The sequence below is a fragment of the Lathyrus oleraceus genome, chromosome 6, assembly GCF_024323335.1.
Source record: "Lathyrus oleraceus cultivar Zhongwan6 chromosome 6, CAAS_Psat_ZW6_1.0, whole genome shotgun sequence".
Taxonomy (NCBI): domain Eukaryota; kingdom Viridiplantae; phylum Streptophyta; class Magnoliopsida; order Fabales; family Fabaceae; genus Lathyrus; species Lathyrus oleraceus.
In genome coordinates, this window is record NC_066584.1 from 236,684,209 (window position 1) to 236,694,996 (window position 10,788).

Genomic DNA, 10,788 nt, shown 5'->3' on the forward strand with positions numbered 1-10,788 from the left:
TGCCACTTGGAAGAACTGGAGATGGGCTTATAGATGCCATCCATAATATCAGGAGGTGATAATATCTTGATGTTGATACTGGATATCAGTACTAGGTCTTCGTATAGGCCGTCTCTGAATCGTATCTAAGAACATACTTTTAATTTAAGTGTCAGAACCAAATCTTCGTGGCGATTTCTTTCTGAATTAAGTATCAGCACTAGACCTTCGTATAGATCGTCTCTGAACTGTTTTGAATTGTTGAATAGACCAGTAGAAATAAATCTTCGTGATGATTATCTCTTCTGGAAATATCCTGGATTAGGGAATAGATCTTCGTATAGACCGTTTGCCTACTATCCAAGAACAAAAGAATATCAGGATTAAATCTTCTGAAAATATCCTGGACTAGGGAATAGATCTTCGCATAGACCGTTTGCCTACTATCCGAGGACAAAAGAGTATCAGGATTAACTCTCCTGAAAACATCCTGGACTAGGGAATAGATCTTCGTATAGACTGTTTGCCTACTATCCAAGGACACCTTGAGTAATGATTAAGTATCAGCACTAGATCTTCGTATAGATCGTTTCTGACCTGTTGTGAATTGTTGATAGTATTTTATCTGTATATAACCATCCTGCAAGGAAAAGGTTAGTTTATGCAATATGTATGCATGCATGGCATGGTGCATCTAAGTAAATGTATTATGCACTTATGGATATGCTATGGTATGATGTAAGTGATGTATGTATGAATCATGCGGCCTGAAGCGACCGAATATCTTTGTATAACAACTGCTGGCTAGGGAAAATAAATCCCGATTCGTTGCTGAAGAATATGAGGAACTCGTTCCCGTCTTGTTTGATAGTATAGTATTTGTCACTTCCCGTATTCGTTCGTCGTACTTCTGTTGAAGGAATAAGTTCCTGAGTATCCCGACTGAGGATAAAAGAGATGGACATAAATTCAAGGGGAGACGTAATTCGAAGCATCTATAAAGATAGATTTGCTCTACTGGGGATTTGTAGTGGGGATGAACCGGCGAAGCTTCGTTGAACTACTACCCTCGTTCGTCCTTAGTAAATACTATTACTGCATTTTATGCATTTCTGGTAAACATCAATCGTATTCAAAAGCATACATACATTCAAACACAACCAATGGACGTTTTCGCTTATGTAAATAGAGTAAAAGTAAATCTGGATTCAAAGATGAAATTTTATTTATATCACAAAGTGACCTATACATAGACAAGTTTGTACAAGGAGACAGAAGTCCTAGTAAGAGGAATTCGTCGTAAATTTTTTATAAAATAAAGAAAACAGCTATGTGAAAAATGATCCTATTGAGTTTCAATTCTACTATTGCCATTATCTTCAAATATCTCATCTTCTGCTGTTGAGACAGAAACGATTGGATTGATCTTTATCTGTTTGAACTTGATTTAGGTAGCACCATCAGTTGAAGTTACATGAGTGATCCAAACGAGACATAGTCATACGCTTTAATCCCTAACTTTTGCCTGGATTGCCCTTTCAGGTTTTCAATCCACCGGGATACCCTTTTTTGCCCAAGCCGCCTTTTCAGGTTTTCGACTTGCCGGGTGTACATTTTTTTTTTATATATATCCCTAATTTTTGCCCGAACCCTTTTGGTTTGCCGGGATGCCCTTATTTTTGCCTAGGCCAGTCAACCTAGCGGGTCTCTTTTTATGCGTAGTATTTTTTAACTATGTCTGCGTTTATAGGTTGTGGAAAGTCTTCACCATCCATAGTAGTAAGCATCATGGCACCTCCTGAGAATACTCTTTTGACCATAAATGGTCCTTCATATGCAGGAGTCCACTTGCCCCTAGGATCACCCTGTGATAGTATGATACGCTTGATTACCAAGTCACCAGCCTGATATACCTTTGGCTTAACCTTCTTATTGAAAGCTTTGATCATCCGTTTCTGGTACATCTGACCATGACAAACAGCTGCCAACCTCTTCTCATCAATCAAATTTATTTGGTCGAGTCGAGTCTGAATCCATTCATCCTCGTCTAAACCTGCCTCTTTCATGATTCTTAGAGAGGGAATCTGAACTTCCACTGGTAACACGGCTTCCATTCCGTAGACCAAAGAGAAAGGAGTTGCCCCTGTCAAAGTGCGCACTGAAGTGCGATAACCATGAAGAGCAAAGGGTAACATCTCATGCCAGTCTTTGTATGTTACTGTCATCTTTTGTATGATCTTCTTAATATTATTATTAGCAGCCTCCACGGTGCCATTCCTCTTTGGCCGGTACGGAGAAGAGTTATGGTGTTTTATTTTGAACTGCGTGCAGAGTTCAGCAATCATCTTGTTGTTCTTCCGGAGAGAGCAGGTTTCTCAGATGTATATTTGATAAGATCCATCTTAGAAATCAATAAAGTGGTATGATTCAACATATACTGTCTTAGTCGGCGAGCAGCCTAAGCCAAAGCATAGCAAGCTTTCTCGAGCTGGGAGTATCTTGTTTCACAGTCGGTACCTTTTGCTAAGGTAGTATATTGCATGCTCTTTTCGACCAGACTCGTCATGTTGCCCCAACACACACCCTATTGAATTTTCTAACACGGTTAAATACATGATTAGAGGTCTTCCTTCAACTGGTGGCATCAGATTTATAGGTTCTTGGAGATACTTCTTGATTTCGTCAAAAGCTTCTTGACATTCATCATTCCATATCATCTCTTGATTTTTCCAGCGAAAACCTCTACATAGTCACGTAACATCCGACTCAATCTTTCTTTGACACTGTTTTCCAAGCCTGCTCCTATTTTGACTTCTTTCTTGTCTACTTCAGTACCCAGATTTACAACCTCAATTGATTCCTCATGCGGCTGTGTAACTTTCTCTTCTTGTTGTAATAACCTAGCAAGCTCTACAGGTACTTCACAATCTTCATCCTTTCCATCTTCAGCTTGATAGATCGGATTCTCGAAATTATAATTGGCAATAGTAGAACTGTTATCAACAGGATCCAGGGTGGATGAGGATCTGCATTTTAGTGATGTGGGTGTGTGTAAGAACACATAGCTGATGAAAATAAAATAAAAAAAAAACAAAGAGCCCAATATTTACGAAAACGAAACGTCCATTGATTTTTATTGAATGAAGTATGCAAATGAAATGACATCCCGAAACAAGCATACCATTGTGCCCCGGGTAAGGCACAAGGTTTAAAAATAACAACGCAGTAATAGTATTTACTCCTGACTAAAGGAGATAGGAATAACGTCTTCAGTCTTCCAATTGTTGAGCCCATCACCCACAGTAGGAAAAATCCAGTTATCCAGATTGTAGTCTTCATTATAGTCACCCACAGCATTGATTTGATCTTTCATGTTCCCTTGATTGGTGATACGAACAGCACGAGCACGACGAACAACCTTCTGGGACTCTGCAGTGAAACCCAAACCAAACTTGTCAGACTTGTAAGGAATGTCGGGAAGCTGACCCCAAATAGTACAACCACCTTCTTCAACCACAGCTCTAGCATCTTTGAGGGAAGCCATTGTAGGAGGTACTCTGGTAACCACAGGAACTCTTTTAACCACAGGAGGAGCTTCAGTAGCGGGAACGACCCAAGGAACTACTTCAAATGTCTGGCAAGGAGTCTCAACATATTCACCTTCCACTTCAACATACTTAAATGTATTCACATGACTGACCATATATTCTTCCTCTCCATAAACAGTTACGATCTTTCCCTTCACTGGATATCTCAACTTCTGATGTAGAGTGGAGGTCACAGCACCTGCCCCGTGGATCCAGGGGCGCCCAAGCAAACAAGAGTACGCAGGACGAATATCCATTACATAGAAGGTAGAATCGAAGACTTGAGAGCCTACTTTGATCGGGAGATCTATTTCTCCATGCACCACTCTTCTTGAACCATCAAAGGCTCTCACCACTATATTACTTGGTCTTAACACAGCATCTTCAGGACTGAGCTTGTTCAGAACCTCTTTGGGAAGTACATTCAATGAAGAGCCATTGTCTATCAACACATGAGACAAGGTAGTGCCCCTACATTCAATGGAGATATGTAAAGCTCTGTTATGGTTTCTTTTGGCAGGAGTCAAGTCAGCATCAGAAAAACCTAACCCATTATCATAAGTCAGATGTGCAACACAATTTTCAAATTGATCCACAGAAATTTCATTTGGTACATGAGCAGCCCTTAAGAATTTGATCAAGGCTTTAGCATGAGCCTCAGAACACAGCAACAAAGACAACATGGAAATTTTGGAGGGAGTATGCCCCAACTGGTCAACAATATCATAATCACTCTTACGAATGATCTTCAGCACTTCTTCCATCTGTTTAGAGAGATTTTCAGCAGTCGGTGCTTCAGCTTGCACAGGTTCAACCACATGACCTTTGCCTCGAGCATCAGTACTTGGCTCAGAAGTGGAGGTAGTAGTCGGAAGAACTGTATTTTTTGAGGTAGCTGGAGGAGAGAAAATTCTTCCACTTCTGGTGATCTTACTAGATCCAGCAATATTATCAATATCAAGGTTATCATCAGTAACAGGTGTATCAGTCAAAGGTTCCTGCTTAACACCATGGATATAAACATCAGAACCGTAATTCCAGGGTATAGCTTTATCCGAAGTATAAGGAATAGGGCCAGGAGTGGTAATAATCATGGGAGGCATTCTAACTTCAGCAACAGTCTTCACCAGGCCTTCAGCAGTAATTTTGATAGGACCCTTGGAAGTGATCTTGACAGTCTGTTCAAGAGCCATTTCTGCTGAAATAAACAGCGAGAAGATAAGATACCTGTTCATAAGAAACCTGTGATGCAATAATATGGTATGTAGATGCTTATGTAATATTTTCAAGGACCGTAGGATTTAAATTTGTTTAAACCACCAAAAAGTAAACTTTTATTAGTAATAAACTTGTTTGCCCCTTGGGCTTACAATAAAAATGAAATGAATACAAAAAATGGGGTTTTATTGAATGAAAAAAGTAAACTTTTATTAGTATATATATAAAAAAAAGTATATAAACTATTACCAAACTTTTATTGAATAATAAAATGAAATTTATTAGTAATAAATTTGTTTAAACCAACAAAAAGTAAACTTTTATTAGTATATATATAAAAAAAAATGAAAAAAAAACAACGGCGTTGCTAGCGCAAAATTGCGATCATCGCAACTGGATCGGATAACACAAATGTCACGCCTCATACACGTATATGTGAAAACGGCGTATTGACACGATCCGATCCGAAAACATAATCAAATACATCAACAAAATAGATAAAGTATATAAACTATTACCAAACTGTGTGTACGATAGTATAGATCAGCCACTCTCAGTTTCTCTTTTTTGTTCTGTCTTTCGGTCTCCCTCTATCAGTCATGCTAGTGAATATATATAGGAACAAATTAGGTTAATGATAATGGGCCTAAGTTTATTTTGAAACCCAATATTAAATTAAAAACTGAATAAAGTTAAATAATTAAAATAGTTAAAATTAAAATAAAAACTAATTAACCTAATTAAATTAAAAACTGAATAAAGTTAAATAATTAAAATAGTTAAAATTAAAATAAAAACTAATTAACCTATTTAAATTAAAAACTGAATAAAGTTAAATAATTAAAATAGTTAAAATTAAAATAAAAACTAATTAACCTATTTATTTATTCTAGACCCAATATAAAAATAAATAGACTCAAAAAAAATAAAAGTCGGGCACCAAAATGCTCGAAAAAATAAAATGAACACGTCAAAATAATCAGCGCGAAATAAATGACTCGGAAAAATACAGCGTTTGGTCGGATTTTGAAATAAAAATTATGACCGTTTAAACTGCTCAGACTGATCAACATATGACCAAAAATAGTCGTAAAAATATTTTTAGCATGTCAAATTAAACCACGTGAACCGCAGATTAATGTTACCGACATTTGCAAACTTAAACTTGACATTTTTTCGTTGACTAATTTTAGGCACAGTTAAAAAGTTAATTTGACCAGTCTGTTTGTAAATTCCGAGAAATTATTCCGGCTAATATTAAGACAGAAAAAAATGTTATGCTATGAAGATGATGCAAATGAATGTGAAACAAAAAATTGGTTAGAGTTAAAAATATAGGGCAAATTTTGGGGTGCAACAGTACCATGGTGTGGTTTGAAATCCGACAACACTGAAAATTCTAAACCATTGGATGTCCTAAATAAAAGTTCACCCCAAGCTCTATGCCTCGATCCACCGTCTTCATTTTCTCTAAGCCAAGATTTTTTCTTGGATTCTATCCCGAAAGGTTCCGCAACTTGGCCCGAAGAGAAACTTCCTACTTCAAGAGGCTCCAGATTTGGATGTGTACAAGTGCGGTGGATTTGGCACGACTCTTCAAGCTAAGAAAAGATAAAGTAAAACTGCGAACTCAGAATCCAGCTCAAATGAGATTGATGTAGCTCCACGAAATGCATCTACTGCTAAAAGATACATTTGATGATATAGAAGTCAATAACATCAGTTTGAAGATTAGTGATTCACTGGGAGATTTGACTAAATCTCCAACCAGCAATAGTTCATCACACTTGATTGAAAAGAATCAGAAACGTCGAATTGAGGGCCCTATACTGGTACTTCGGGGGCACCGCAGTGAAATAATCAGTTGTTATGTTAACTCAAATCCCGGAATAGTTGTTTCTTGCTCTCATTCATCAGATGTTCTCTTGCACTCCATTAGAAGAGGACGTTTAATTAGAAGATTGGATGGTGTGGAGGCCCATATTGTCTGTCTTTCATCTGAAGGGGTTGTAATGACTTGGAATGAATCACAACATACTCTCAGTACCTTTACTCTCAACGGTACTCCAATTGCAAGAGCATAATTCTCCTTCTTTTGCAGTATCAGTTGCATGCAAATTTCTGTTGATGGGGCAAGTGCTTTGATCGGAGTTAATTCTCTAGAAAATGGTAGAACATACAATAACAGTTTAAATTCACAGTTGAATAAGTTAGGTGTTGATTTTGATTCAGAATCAGAAGAAACTGATGAAAACAACAGAACAGATCTTCCATCACCGTCAGTGTGCTTCTTGGATATGCATGCTCTGGAGGTATCTCATGTATTAAGACCGGGAGAAGGGCAGGATATTGTAGCTTTAACTCTAAACCCGGGGAGAAAGAAGACAGCAGTACATTTCCAAATCATAAAGTCTTGTCATCACAGATTCAATCGTTGAAAGCTGCAATTTATGCAATTGAGCCTGTTATGCCTGAACACGCACTTGTTGGTGCTTGGAGGAAGTCTGCTCATAATATATGGATCAAGAGGCTTAGACGCACATCGACTTTAGTGGAGCTTTTACAAGTCCTTGCTGATTTTGTTGGTGCCATCAATAAGGGCTGGTTATTTCAGTGCAAATTTCCAAACGGTGTAATTGAAGAAACTGTTACGTCTTTCGCATCAATGCCCCATACTTCATCTGCTCTTGCCCTGTGATTGGTGAAGTTAGATGCCATTATTTATCCTTACATGGTGGTAGTGACATTGACACTAGTGGCAGCATTCCAATCACAGTTCATGAGGCAATAGTTTGGAGGGAAAAGATACACAGTGGACCTGCTGATGCTTTCCATTTTCACTGCAGTAAAATAACTTGGTAAGGCAGTAAAAGTTCACAAGCAACAAAAATGAGAATGTTTTCACAGAAGAAGTACAAGGTACATGTTACCTTTTTCAGAATAAGCACCAAAACAGGATAGACAAGCTGGTAGCATCACAAGCATTTCCAATTCCAATACTCTTTTGATCTCAGTGACCCATTCCAAACCCTAGCAGGGTGAATATAAAAGCAAGAACATTCTCAGCGTGAAGGGGCGGCTACTGTTCAAGAAGAAAAACCCCTAAGAATCCTTTGACGGCGAAACGGCAAAAACAACCCTCCATACTCCATGCTTCAGCTGTAAAAACCACAAATCCCTTAAGCTCTCCTCCGCCACCCTTGTTACAACCTGAAAGGCTGCAACCGAAACCGTCATATCACAACTCGACGTTCTTCCGACAACAACATCAGCATTCGACTCAGTGCCGTTACCGAGTTCCGTTACCGGCAGCAACAACAACGCAAAGCGGTAGCAACCTTGGTATTCGGTAACTCACATGCTCAAATTCTCTTTTTTTCCGTGTGTTGTTTCCATGTGCATCATTTGATTTTTCTTTTGCGTTCAATCTTCATTTCATTTGATACTGCTACTGCTACTGTTACTTCTACTGTTATGTTTGTTATTTAATTATATTCAGCGCCTGTTTATTATATTTATAGTAATGGAGGCGATATTTGAATAAAAAAATGGTTCTAGCCTAGTGGCAGAAATGTTGTTTGTTAAACCTCAGGTCCAGGGTTCGATCCCTATGTTCTTACATTTCTTATTTTTAACATAACTTTCTATTTTCTACTAGATTTTTTATTATTATTTTAAACCTTTTATTTTTTTTTTTTTTTTTTTTTCCTTTTTTTTAAAACACTTGTTGATTTTAATGTTTGTCATCGACTTTTAATTTATGGATTTGACAATTTTCTTGTTATTTATCCATGATTATTTTTATCGATATAGTGATAGTACTTCGCCGCGTTTTGACTAATCATATATGACATTTCAATTGTTGTCAATATGTGCAAACCGACTTTGAGCACATTATTTAGGTTTTGTGTGTTCCTCAATTTCCATCCGTGCAAATCCCGATTTTACCTTTTTTTGATTTAATTTTCGAGTGTTTTGTATATATAACTTGTTGTATTTATTTTCTTCACATGGCTTACTCTTGGGCCTTCTTACAATGAGATAGTTCTCTTGCACTTACACTCATACATTACATTATTTGTTGTTTGGGTCCGATTTAATTATTTCAGTACTTTGAATCCCCATTTGACAAAATGTACCCCACTCCCCCAATGTGTAATAATTTTACTGCTTTTCATTTCTTTATTGCTTGACTGTTTAGTTAGCTACTAACACAAGAATAAAATCAACAATTTCCAAAAGATCAAAAATAAGACTCGATCCAACGTCGAGTATTTTCTCAATAAACAAATCAATCCATTTCTTTTTCCCATTCTATTCCATTTCTTTCAAAAACTTCATCAAATGCTTGATCCAACGTCAAGCCATTTTTCATAATCAAAAATCAAAAAAATATTAATTCATATTTAAGACATTTTCAATAAAGATGGAAATGGAACGTGGTGTATACCGCGCACTCCTGAGACTAGGATTCGAGACGGATGTCTCGCTCATCCTAGTTCTCGCCATCATCCAAATTTATCCACTTTGTTTTCTCTCAAACCTTCATTCAAATCTTTCTCAATCGCTCATCAAATGCTTGATCTAATGTCAAGTCGTTTTTACAACAAAACTCAAAATACTTAAGTCCTATCTAAACACTTTTTTCAATAAAGGTGGAAATGGAACATGGTGTATACCATGCACTCCTGAGATTAAGATTCGAGGCGGATGCCTCGCCTATCTTAGCTCTCGCCATCGTCTAAAATTGTCAATGCGGTTTCTTCAAACCCTTTCTCAATCAAATTTAAAACACTTAATCCTTATTAAACATTTTTGCAAATAAGATGGAAATGGAACGTGGTGTATACCACGCACTCCTGAGACTAGGATTCGAGATGGATATCTCGCTCATCCAAGTTCTCGCCATTACTCAAAACACATCAAACCAATCAATTTCTTTTTCTCGCCGCCGTGCGATTAACCCTTCAAACCTTTTCTCAAACGAAAGGTACTTTGTTTCAAGACAATGCAAGGCAATATTTTTCCACCTGTTTTGGGTAGTCCAACAATATTTTCATCAATTTGACACAAAGTAGCTTTCGCTAAAATCGACCAACAAACAAACATTTTTCTACCCAGAACTACGTAAGCCTTGATTTCTCTATTGAGATACGTAGGAGCAGGATTTGTAAATCTTGTCAGGCCCACTAATAAAAACTTAGGTTTAGTCCTTCGTTAGAAAAATCCAAAAATATTCTTCTCTCTTCTATTCTTTCCCACTTAATAACTTGAAAAGCCTAACATTTCAAACTAACATTAACGCACACAATTGGCCTAATGGTTCCCGTTGAGTACAACGGACGTGGGGGGTGCTAATACCTTCCCCTTGCGTAATCGACTCCCGAACCCTGATATTGGTTGCGACGACCATAATCATTGTCGTTTTTTTGTCTTGGGTTTTATCGATATTTACCCTTTCCTTTTTAGGAATAAATAAAGTTTGGTGGTGTAGCACCTCAAATTTGCACCTCCCATTTGTTCATTCATTTCATTTTTAGGTCACTAGCATTGCATAGCATGTTGCATTTCATCAGTCAAAACTGATCAGGAGAATCCATCTGTGCAAGAGAGCAAAAGCATTTCCATGAGACAAAGGCCCTTGTGCTCATCCTAATCGATGACGGTTACTGTTCCGTGGTTTTCTACCTACTAACCGGTAGATGTAATCCCCTCTTTGCGGTTATCATTATCCAGTTTTCGGTATTGATATTCCTTTCCCCTTTTGGATATTTGCTTTGGTTAAGTAACTTTATCCCCAGCGGGTCGTCCCCTTCCTTGTGGGTAATTGCTCCGAGTAAACAATTTTATCCTCAGTGGGTCCTCTTTCATTCACCGTTTGCCGGTGATGTTTGTTGTTTCCCCTTTTGATTGGTCATCTTTACATACCTAGTCTCGGTATCCCGATGCCTTTCTTTTTCGGTTGATTTATCCTTGACAACCTACCAGGTTATGGATAATCTTC